This window comes from Polypterus senegalus, chromosome 9 (genome assembly GCF_016835505.1).
Source record: "Polypterus senegalus isolate Bchr_013 chromosome 9, ASM1683550v1, whole genome shotgun sequence".
Classification (NCBI taxonomy): domain Eukaryota; kingdom Metazoa; phylum Chordata; class Cladistia; order Polypteriformes; family Polypteridae; genus Polypterus; species Polypterus senegalus.
This window is the reverse complement of record NC_053162.1, coordinates 107,940,110-107,953,074: the sequence shown is the minus strand read 5'-3', so window position 1 is coordinate 107,953,074 and position 12,965 is coordinate 107,940,110.

Here is a 12,965-nt window from a genome sequence, read left to right as displayed (position 1 = left end):
AGGCTAACGGTTCATGGCGCTTTGTTCAAGATTTACGACAAGTGAATTCTGCAATCTTTCCTAGGGCCCCTATTGTTCCTAATCCTTCCACTATTCTTTCTGCAATCCCTCCCTCTGCTCGATATTTTTCCGTGATTGATTTAGCCAATGCTTTCTTTTCTGTCCCTGTACACCCTGATTCTCAATTTTGGTTTGCCTTTACTTTCCAAAACCGCCGTTGGACATGGACTGTCATGCCTCAGGGATATACTGAAGCCCCTTGTGTGTATGGACAAGCGCTTGCTCAAAGTTTAGAAGGGTTCTGGCCAGACCGAGGTAGTACATTAATACAGTATGTAGATGATATTATGTTATGCAGCGCTACAGAAGAAGATTGTGCACAGGATACTAAAAAACTACTGCTGTTTCTGGGGGACAATGGACATAAAGTTTCAAAGGCTAAATTGCAATTAATTCAAACAACTGTAAAATATCTGGGTCATGACATCACAAATGGAACAAGAGCTCTCTCAAGCGATCGCATTAACACCATTCAAAACCTTCCCAGACCTGTCACAAAACAGCAGGTCATGTCTGTATTGGGCATTTTAGGTTACTGCCGGCAATGGATTTTGAATTTCACTGAAAGAGCACAGCCATTACAAAATTTAGCAAACACCCCTGGCCTTCCTCTTTCTGGTCAGGTGCAATTGTCCGAGCAGGCTGAGAAGGCTCTCTGTGACTTGACAAACGCACTGTCCTCGGCCCCGGCGTTGGGCTTCATCTTCACAAAAGATGCCGTTGAAGGAATTCATGAGCAGTTGGATCGTACCTCTCTAATGACCTGGCAGAACAGGTTGGCTCTAGATATGCTTTTAGCAGAAAAAGGTGGTGTCTGTGCAATGTTTGGAGACACTTGCTGCACCTACATTCCCAATAATACTGCTCCTGATTGCTCTATCACTCGTGCATTAGCCGGTCTCACTGCCCTTTCTAATGAACTTGCCACTAACTCTGGCATCCCTAACCCTTGGGATCAGTGGTTTACGTCCACTTTCGGGTCCTGGGGCCGATGGCTAAAATCAGCATTTATTTCTTTGGCAGTAGTATTTATTGTTCTTCTCCTTGTTGGCTGCTGCATTATTCCTCTTATTCGCTATATAATATCCAAATATTTCACTGCTTCTATGGCAAAGGCCTATATGCTACATGAGGAACATATACTCCAATTTGCTTCTTCAGTTTCCTCGTCCCCTTCCCCCTCTCCTCCTCCTTCCCCACTTTTTACCTCCGCTGTCTAACTTTCCTTTATTCCTTATCATACCCAGATTGTTCAAAAGGGGGGAATGTGGAAAAATAATAAATAGTTTGATCAGTTTGATCAATCTGGTATACATGATAGAGCCACGCAGAACCTGTCTTTATAGTGCAAGTGCTTCTCCTAACAAACAAAAAACCACAAGTGACCAACTGATGAACTTAAAGGATGTGGTAAATGCTGATCCAAGCAAAATGTTGCAAGATGTAACTGTTTGAAATTCTTGTGCAACCAAAGTCATAAGACAAAGGCCCTATAAAAGATTTGGGATACCGACCCCTCGAGGCAGATGAAGGGCAGGTGTCCTAGGACTGTGCTTCTCTGTCATCTTACCCTTGCCTGGTGTGTATTAATAAAAGATTTTTTACTAACTTTAATTAATATCTCTCTGTCTTCAGTCACAAGAAACGATACTACAGAAAAAGTGTCCACAGCCCCTAATAAATCCAGTTTGGTCTTGTGATATTACAGAGGGGAGCACTTTCTCCATCCTTCTAGCTATGATTTTAGAGAGTATTTTAACGTCGTTATTCAGAAGTGAAATTGGTCTGTATGATGCACATTGTAATAAGTCCTTATTTTGTTTTGGAAAGACAGTGATTAATTCTTGGCGAAAGGTTTGTGGAAGAAATTGGTTATCTCTGGCTTCTGTAAATGTTGCTAATAGGAGGGGAGCTAGCTGAGCAGAGAATTTCTTGTAAAACTCTGCAGGGTAGCCGTCAGGGCCTGCTGCTTTTCCACCTTGGAGTGACTTTATAGCATCTAGTAATTCTGATAATGCCAGAGGTTTATCAAGTTCCTCCTCACTAAAAGCGTCAATTTGTGGTATCTGTAATGTATCCAGAAATGCATTCGATTGTATATTGTCTTCTTTAAACTCAGTAGTATATAGGGATTTATAGTAGTCTCTTAAAGTGTGCATTATATTTTTGTGTTTGATGATTTTATCTCCGTTCGTGTTAGTGATTACCGAGATTGCGTTGCGTACATCTTGCTTGTGAATTTGTTGCACTAAAAGCTTATGAGCTTTCTCTCCATGTTCATAGTAATGATGTCTGGATTTGTAAATTAGTTGTTCAGTTTCTTTAGTTGTCAAGAGGTTTAATTCTCAATGTAGAGCCTGTCTCCTCCTATGTAGAGTCTCGCTTGGTAGTCTGGCATGTTCTTCATCTATTTTATTGCACTGCAACTTTAATAATAATCCATCTATTATCCAACCCGTTGAATCCAAACACAGGGTCACAGGGGTCTGCTGGAGCCAATCCCAGCCAACACAGGGCACAAGGCAGGAACCAATCCTGGGCAGGGTGCCAACCTACCGCAGGACACACACAAACACACCCACACAACTAGCACACACTAGGGTCAATTTTTTTTAGAATCGCCAATCCACTTAACCTGCATGTCTTTGGACAGTGGGAGGAAACCGGAATGCCCGGAAAACCCACGCAGACACGGGGAGAACATGCAAACTCCACGCAGGGACGACCCGGGAAGCGAACCTAGGTCTCCTAACTGTGAGGCAGCAGCGCTACCACTGCGCCACCCCTTTAATAATAATAATAATAATAATAATAATAATTCATTACATTTATATAGCGCTCTTCTCAGTACTCAAAGCGCTATCCACACAGGGAGGAACCAGGAAGCGAACCCACAATCTAGAGCCCAAGAGACCAAAGAAGGAGTTTGATTCCCTGTTTAATCATTATTTGTGCTTAATTTATACATTTTCCATATCCATGTGGTGTGGGTACTTAGGTACTTGTAAATTGGCCAGGCATGATGTATGATAATTGTGTGTATGAGTGTACCCTTTAGTGGTTTGCCAACCTTTTTATGATTGGCTTCCACCTTACATTGAAGTGTTTTCAAAATGCTTTGCCCAAAACCATCCAATTAAAAATATGGGTACAGAAAAAGGAAAGGAGGATGATTACTATATTCTTTGTTTATGACTGTTTTATAAGTAATACAATTGTTCAGGCACATGTCTGGAGCAGAATGGGAAACAAGTCAATCACAAAGCTTTACCATTCACACATCATTCTTGCTCACACCCTAACAAATTTAAAGTCAAACATGTAGCCTGACTCAATAAGTCTACTCCTCCAGTACTTGTAATCCCAAATGTATCTTGAATATATCTTTAATTTTTTAATGTTTGGGCTGGGCAGGGAGAAGAGGGTTTGGTTAATGCACTGAGCTTTAAGACGGATCTTTTAAGAAGAATGAATGCTTCCGATAGACTCCATTTTTGTACTTTTTTTTAAGTCAAATTGAACCCCTAATTCTGCTAATGAAACAATTTTGATCAAGTTTGATTTTGGCATATTTCTCAAATGTTTAGATATTTATCTATTACTCAAATGTTTAAATATTCATGAAGAACAGGTTACACAGAAACAAATACTTTTATAATTGAGAATATTTTAAATAAAAATCTTAAACAAAATGTAAAATAAAACAAAAGTGGTTAGAAAATGTGTTTATTGTTCCAGTGGGATATTCCAATTTAATGTTGTATTATTTGGCAATTCTCGTGTGCCAACTGGAGAAGTTGGGTTTTCAGGAATGAATAGCTTCCATCTGGTAGAAAGGCAGCTATTTTGGGGTAGTGGATGTTTTAAGAATGATAAAGAAGGGGGAGACAGGTAGGGTTCAAATTTTTCCTTTAATGTCTAGGATATCTGGACTGAGGAGTAAACAGAAAGACATGCCATTGTTTAGATATGCTTGGCTCCCTGTAACTCCCACCCAAGGCTTTTCCTCAAAAGTAGGCCTCAAGACTTGAAAATCAGCCATACCCCTAAATTCAAGAAGCAGGCACTAATAAAAAAACATTTACATTATAAAATATCAGAAATGGAGGGGAAAGCTTTAAAAATATAAAAATATTATAAAAACTTTGCGGAACTCCTCAGCCTAGTGGACATGCCCTCCTATCTATAGGCAGTACTCGACACATCTGTCAAAGTCACTATTTTAGTTTCAGGAAGGTGAGTAAGATCAGACCAGAGATATTGTAAGCACCGGACATTTTTGGGATAGTGTGGTTAACATGTCTATTCAGTGTATGCATATGGAAAAAAACAGTAAAATGCTTAAGCCAAAAAATCTGATTTGTAAAACCTGTTGTACGCTCATGTGTACTCAATTCACCTTTTATAAATCGCCATCATCTTGTAAATGTGTGTTACCATCCTGAAACATCCATATATGTACTATACTAATCAACCTTATAAATATACAGTACAATGAAAAGATTTACCTGTAAAGTAAGATAATGGAGACAACAGAGAAGTGAGGCAAAAAGAGAAACTTTGAAGAACTGATAGATGTTCTCATCTCTGAAGTAGAGGCACACAAAGGACCTTTAATCGATGCCCTAAGTATGGGTATCAGCAAGTGTAAATACAGTATGTTCATTGGCACAACATGTTAGTGCTGCCTTGGATGTTGTAGGTTGGGGTACATGATCAATCAGTAAGTTAATTAGTTTTGGCAATGCTGGTAATTAATTAAAACAATTAACACGACGTTCCCTGAAGTATATTTCAAATTAAATATAGGTTGAGTGAGGTGTATTTGTTTCTCTGGCCAGCTAGGATGCCAGAAACATGATATGAACAAGGTTCATAAATCAGCAAAAATCTACTTTAACACATTCTTTTTTTCTGTTGTGGTCCAGACATGGCCATAAACTACATACAATTTATTAATAACATAAGGATAGAATAGAAGATGGATACATACAAGCATATATATTCAGAAATATATGTACATAGATATATGAAAGATTATCAGAAACAACATAAAACATAAAGTTATGAAAGCTTAGTTGAACTTTTTCTCTGCAACAGAAAAAGCACAATCTGATGGTGCTTGGTCCAGTTGGATCCTGGAAGCATGAATCTGTGGAGGATAAAACCAGAATAAATAAACCCATTAAAACAAGGCTAAAATGACACAAGCAAGAAAAATGTTCTTTTTTTATTGAATTTATTAAAATAAAAAAAATTCCATACAAGGAACTAAAATTTTACTAGACTAGGTTCAAGTCAAGTCGACCCCCACACCCATGAGAAAGAGAGCTAGGCCAACACAGTGAAACTTTAATAGTAGAAAAAATAAGTAAGTAAAAAGAATAAAAAGGGGAAGAGAATCCGCTTCCTCAATTTAAATGCTTATTCTGAAATGGTATTAATTATGTCTGCCAAGTTTTTCAAAACTTTTGTACAGATCCTCTAAGTGAGTATCTGATTTTTTCCAATTTCAGGTAGTATAGAACATCAGTTACCCAATGACTGAAAAGAGGCGAGTTAGGATTCTGCCATTTGAGTATGTGCCAATAGTGAAGTGAAGGTAATTACAGTTTGCTTGTCCTTCTCCTCTTTAAGCCCATCTGAAGGTACACCAAACACAGCTGTTAGTGGATTAGGAGAGATTGTGACACACAGGCTGTCTGAATGGCATTTAAAGATTTTTGTCTAAAATGATGTTAACTTGGTACACCCCCAAAATATATGACCTAATGAGGCTGGAACTTGATTGTAATGTTTGCAAGTTGGATCTTGCACTGGAAAATTTTGGACAATTTTAAATGAGACAGATGTGCTTGATAAAAGATTTTAAATTGAATAATTGTATACTTTGCACAAATGGAGCTAGAGTGAATTCTATGCATAGCTTACTTCCATTCCTGTTCCGAAATGTTGAGTGAGAGATCCTTTTCCTAATGTACTTTGGGATCTTTGAAAGGGACGGATTTTAAAATGTTTTTATATATTACAGAAATGCTGTATGAGTCCTCCAGACTGGTCAATATTTTTTCCGGAGTAGAAGTGGGTGGGAGGTAAAGAAAGTTGGGCAGATTTTGTTTAACAAAGTTTCTAATATGGAGGCAGTGAAATAAATGTGTTGCTGGAAGGTTAAATTTGGAGTGTAATTGTTCATAGGATACAAAAAAGTTGTGTATGTACAGATCTCTAAGTGATTTAATCCTGAATGTTTTCCAGACATTAAAAGCTGCGTATGTTTGAAAGGGAAGAAAAAGGTGGTTATTCTGCAAAGGTGCCACAGATAAAAGCTTCTCTGTCTTAAAGTACTTCCTGCATTGGTTCCATATTCTGAGTAAATAAAGCACAAATGGGTTATTAGTATATTGGGGATAACTTGTATTTACTGGGGTACAAAGAAAGGAATATAAAGAAGTACTTCAGGATTTTATTTCTACTGTGGACCAGGCTTAGGTATTTTTATCCATTTGTGTCAATGTCCATGTTTTTATAGCTTGTATATTTGCCGCCCAGTAATAAAACTGAAAGTTAAGTAGAGCCATGACACCTTCTGCCTTAGGTCTTTGTAGAGTCGCCCTTTAGATGCATGGATGTTTTGAATTCCAAATAAATGAGGTTATGATTGAATTTAACTTCTTAAAAAATGATTTGTTGGGGTATATTGGAATGCTTTGAAATAGAAAAAGAAGCTGAGGAAGGATATTCATCTTGACAATGTTAATTTTTCCAGGTAAAATGAGATGAAAGGTGGAATATCTATGCAGGTCTTGCTTAAGTTTTTCCAAGCAGACAGCAAAATTTTGTTGATAAAGAGCTTTATGTTTAATTGTGATGTTTACCTCTAGGTATTTCAACTAATCTGTGATGATTAAAGGGAAGGTAAACAATCGAAAATTGTGTGCTGGAGAATTCACTGGAAAGAATACTTTTATTTAAATTAATTTTTAGTCCGGAAATCTTTTGAAATTCTGTTAGTTGTTGTTAGAACTGCAGGTACAGTATTTTGTGGATCTGATATACAGTACATAGTACCATATCATCTGCATATAGTAAAATTTTCTGTTCAAGTTCCTCTCTGATAATGCCCTTTATCTCATTAGCATTTTGACAGTGAACTGCCAGTGGCTCTATGGTGATTGCAAAAAGCAGTGGTAACAAGGGGCATCCTTGTCTAGTACCATGTTTTAGTTTGAAGTAGTCTGAAATAATGTTGTTAATACAAACTGGAGCTTCTGGACTTGCATACAGCAATTTAATCCATGTAGATATGTTCGGGTCTGTTATGGTGTATGAAATCTGTATAATTTCCATTATATTTTGTTCAAGTCAAGACAACAGATGAACTAAGGCAAATCAAAGCAGGTTTTCTTCCCTTACACCTTACTTTTATAACAGTTGTTTATAGCTTAGTGCTAATTTGGTTTACAGCCTGGGAAAGGAAGCCTGAGCCATGCTTCAGGCTATTGATTAGTTTAAGGATGGACATCTAGAACAACAGTTTGGTTTACAGCCTGGGAAAGGAAGACCTACTGACACCTCAAAGTACATTAAAGGTGTTGTTGTTTGGGAAAATGGACAGTGAATTAATTCATCAATCATTTTGACAGCCAGCCAATCAGGTGCATGTGTTGTGAAACCAAGGCATGACATTTCATAATAAATATGCCTTGGTTTGAAAGCAACGTCAGACAGAAGAAAGCAAAGAGAAGAAGGAGAAGAAGAAAGTACAGAAGGAGAGGAATGGATGAAGACGGCACTGGTCGTCAGAAAGGTATCTTAAACATTGATTGCTAAATCAAACACCTCCCTGGGACATTCATCCTTGTCATCTCTACCTTTTTTCGTAAGCTTTTACTAAAGACTATATACAGTGGAACCTCGGTTTGTGAACATAATTCGTTCCGGAAACGTGCTCGCAGTCCAAAGCACTCGTATATCAAAGTGAATTTCCCCATAAGAAATAATGGAAACTCAGATGATTCATTCCACAATCAAAACTATTCATATAAAAATGATTAATACAAAATATAAAGTAAAAATACATAGAACAAATTAACCTGCACTTTACCTTTAAAAAGAATCATGGCTGGTGTGAGTGAGTTTCTAAACTCTTGTGGGATTCCACCCAACGGGACGACACGCGGAAGAGTGTCCCAAAGCAATCAAAGTCTCCCAGCGCTCTAGCAGTTCGCCGTATAAGTGTATCCAAAAAGATTGCAGACATGCTATAAGCGCCTGCCATCGATGGGTGATACAAGGAACATTATAAAGATCCTGCTACAATAAATAACCGCGCTGTTGCTGTTTCAAGCTGAATAAAGCTTGTGTTGTTAAAGTACTGAAACTCAGCTTTGTGTTTTGGGGCGCAAGACAGGGACTTGCACTTCACAGCACACATGTACGTACGTGCGGGTGCACACACACACACAATGCTGTAGTAAACAGTATACGCACGTACGGATGTTGACTATATGAGTGAGGCACACAGACTCAGATGGAAAATAGGAAACGATTGCCCTTAAGAGAAGAGAGAGAGAGAGACGCGAGAGAGACGCATGCAAGCGAGCGAGCGAGTGAGATAAGGAGAGAGAGACGCGTGTGCGAGCGAGAGAGATAAGGAGAGAAAGAGAGAGAGAGACGCACGCAAGCAAGATAAGGAGAGAGAGACGCGCACATGAGAGGGAAACCATCAGCTCAGTTGTGATCACATGACGCTCAGCAGAAAAAGTGTATCCATACTACTCATATTGCAAGACATCGCTTGTTTATCAAGTCAAAAATTTATTAAAAAATTTAGCTCGTCTTGCAAAACACTCGTAAACCAAGTTACTCGTAAACCGAGGTTCCACTGTATATTCAGACTTTCCTATCAGTACCTATTTTCTAGTATTCTTTGTTCCAGTGGTATTATTATTATTCCTGTAATAAATACCATGCTGCTTTTAACTTTCTATGCTTTGTCTTAATGTCTAGAGTGATTGAATTAATAAGTTAGATTTCTTTGAGCACCTAGTATAGCCAGATTTTTTGCCATTATATCTGTGCTGCGAGGTTTATAAGGCTGAGAGTGAGGGTGCCACTCAATAGTTAGGGACAGTATGAAAAGAAGGTATTTTTGGCTGATAAATGGCCTATAGTCAAGAGTGCCGAATCTTTGTATGTTTAAATGTATTCTTGTAGACCACAAGTAATATTTAGGTCTGAGATATCATTAAAACATTGTAGCGACCCGGCAGTCAGCACTGCCGGAGTGATGCATTGTGGGAAGGTTGTACGTTCACTGCTTTTTATAATGTTTTTCCTGTTGTATTTATTAATGTCTTAACTTGTAAATGATTGTTGTGTTTGTGTTCAATTAGTTGGGTGGGTTTGGGTCATCGCCGTCCGGGGTTATTTATTTTGTAAAAAGTACCGGTTATGTGAAATGTGTCTTCGTGCATGACCTTGACCATGGCAGTGCAATATGTCGAGCTTTGTTTACTGGCTATCTGTGAATAAAGAGATACAACAGGACAGAGCTGTTATTCATTGCTAAGATTTTATCTAAGCAATTAATGCCGAGACACTCGGAGTCGTGCGGTGTATGGGACACGAGTGCTCGTTACTTAAGAAGCTGGGTACAGCTGCGTGCTGCCGAGACACTCGTAGTCGTGCGGTGTATGGGACACGAGTGCTCGCTACTTGAAGAGCTGGGTAAAGCTGCGTGCATAACGCTGGCAATCCGCTAGCCGACAGCTTGGGAGAGGTGCACGGCTTTAAAAACTTCAAGACTCGACCACGGGTCGCTACAACATTGTATGTTGTTTGTGCCGATAATAAGTAAGTCTCTTGAAGTGCTGAGTGACAGGCTGTGTTATTCCTAACACACTTGTGTAGAGGTTAATCAGTATGTGTGTGTCATTCATGGTGCAGTGTTGTGGATAGGGTCTGTGTGTATGCCTATAGCTATGTATGTGTGTTAATCTTAAAGTGCAACAGTAGACCAACCCGATAACGAACTTGACGAGAACACTTACCCTTGAAGAAACATGTAAAGGGCAAGTAGATGGTAATACAACGATAATACATTTTGGCGCTGCAAGCAGGATTAACAGAGTAATCATAGTGTTGCATTTTTGTGTGTTTGGTTACATTTATCAAAGACCGGGATGGATCATCCACAGGCGGCAAATATGCTGTACTCGCATGCTGGCATACAGCCGGCACATGTCAGCATGCATCAACAGCATTTCTAAAGTTTTTTAGGTGTATAATAGAGTCAGTTGTTACAGCTGTGTTCTCTCTGCTAAGAACAGAGGCAGCAGCAGTCGCAACGTTAACGGAAACGGCTATAGAGAGTGAAGAATCGCAGGCCGTTGGGCTTTCCTCGAGGAGGGCGGAGTCAGGCGCAGCAGTTGAGCTACTCAAAGACGCAGATAAGCCGTCTCTGCCTAAAGCAAATACGTCTAAAATAGAAAACATACACTTGTCTGCTGGTCAGAAAGGATGTGTATTGTTAATTATTATAAAGCAGTTAGATGAGGAGGCAAGAGAGATAAGAAATACCTGGCTAAAATGTTGTAAGCAGCTAGCAGTACACGTAGCGATATATAAAGAGAATGCCATACAGATTAAGCAACAACCGCTCAGTGTTAAAGTGTGTGCATTGATTTCGGGATCTTTTGACCCTGAGAAACAGGAGAGAAATGCAGGAGAACTTTAAAGTCTGTTGCAGATCATTGCACTCTCATATCTGCTCGCTGATAAGAGAGCTGCTTTTGTTGAAAGTAAAGGGCACGCAGCTGTTATGCTGCACACCGGAGCACAGTTTACAGCAGAACAGATTGCAGTTGAGACAGGAGGCAATCACTCAAGTATGCCAATATCATCCACTTGCAGAGCCACAGCACCATACGTCACCGCAGTTTCAGACCCGCAGTTGTAGACCCGCAGTTGTAGACCCGGAAGTGACGTTTCAGGACTGACTTCGTAACATTACTTCGGAAGGTTTCGGCAGGTCTCGGCAAGTAAGTCTTCTCCAAGTCAGAACTGACGTCACCGCAGTTTGAGAACGGAGAATCGGAAGATAACTTTTGGAAGGTTTCGGCAGGTCTCTTTAACATGTCGACAAAATTAAAATCGTTAAGATCTGTGTTATTTGAAAATAGTTATTTGTTTACATTCAGGAAACGAAATATACAGTATAATTACAATGTTTGCACCACGTTAGATTTTAGTAAAACGTTAATAATAAAAGTGATTACATTTTTTAAAGAATAAACATTTTAGCCAATCTAATATTTTTAAACATGTATGTGAAGAAAAACGGCAATACGTTATACACTGAATTATGCTATATATTAATTGCCTTACATTGAACTTCTCTAGTTTTTATCACTTATTATTATAAGCCACCAAAAATATTATTAATAACCCTAATGTATTTATATAGCACCCTTCCTATGCCCAAAATTCAGAAAGAACAACAAGACCTATATAACATTGGCTACAAATATCTCCACTAAATAAAGATAAATACAGGATATACAAAACATTCAAATAGAATAAAAAACAATAATCCAGATTAATATACAACATATAATACTACAACAAATTTTTGAACAAATAACATAATTTGTGATAAGGCAAACCCCGAGTACTTGGACAGATAGAGGGGGTAAACTGAAAGGGCAGAATGTCAGGTCTGTTTAATGTCTTCCTAAACGAATGAGTTAAAAACAAATGAATGGAGTCAGCTGATGTCATTAATTTTGGGAGGTCATTCTACAGTCAGGGCGCTATATACAGCTGAAGGCCCTGCTGTCACCCACAGAGTGCAGGTTAGTGGGGGGCACAGAATGAGAGGACCTCAGTGGGCAGGTCAAGAACAGAATTTGATATTCAATCCTGTAAGACACAGGGACTAGTGAAGGTGCAGCAGGATAATAATAATAATAATAATAATAATAATAATTCATTACATTTATATAGCGCTTTTCTCAGTATGGCTGGGATGTGCTTGCTGTCGGTGGTCCATGTCAGGACTCTTGCAGTTGAGTTTTGAATCAGCTGGAGCTGTGATATACAGTAAGATTAGAAGTGGCACCTGCCAGTAGTGACTTACAATAATCAATGCTGGATGTGATAACAGCAGGGACAAGATTTTCACCATTAGAAAAGGACGGGAATGAGCAAACATAAGAAATGTGACACAGGTGGTAGTTTCTTAATGTGGCTTACATGGCTGAAATAAGAAAAGGAGGAATCAAAGTGACACCGAGATTCTTTGCAGTAAAAGAAGGTCTGATGAGACCATCACCCAGAATGGCTGAAGAGGAGCTTGTTTTCTTAAGTTCTTAAGTTGCACTTTAGTGCCGCTTTGCAGGAGATAAGTTATGTTGCAATTTAATTTTAAAGAGTTTTGCTCTGTTCAGGTTTTAATTTTAATTTAATTTCACTGAAGCAAATTGTGAGCTGAGAAGGCTGTGATGAAGTGTCACTTTTAACATTGAAACAGATCTAAACATCATCTGCATAAAAATGATAAGCCAGTCCAAAGCTACAAATAACTTGCTCAAGGGGAAGCACAGAGGATGTCATTTCATTAACAAGGGAAGTCAGATGGAGGAACTCCTGTGAGAAATTAAGGCATGAGGCTTACCCTGGACATGACATAAGCTGCATTGCCACAACGCCATATGCAATAACTTTTACTTTTACACAAACTGGGACAGGAGCTCCTCAAGATGAAGGTAACAATGCTTAGCTCAATAAGGAAAAATAAGCCAGAGCTCCCATCTCAACTGCTGGCCACACAGAATAGGCCAGTGAAGACCTTCACGTTTGTATAAACAAATGACACATCCTTGGTGCACAATGTGACCTGCACA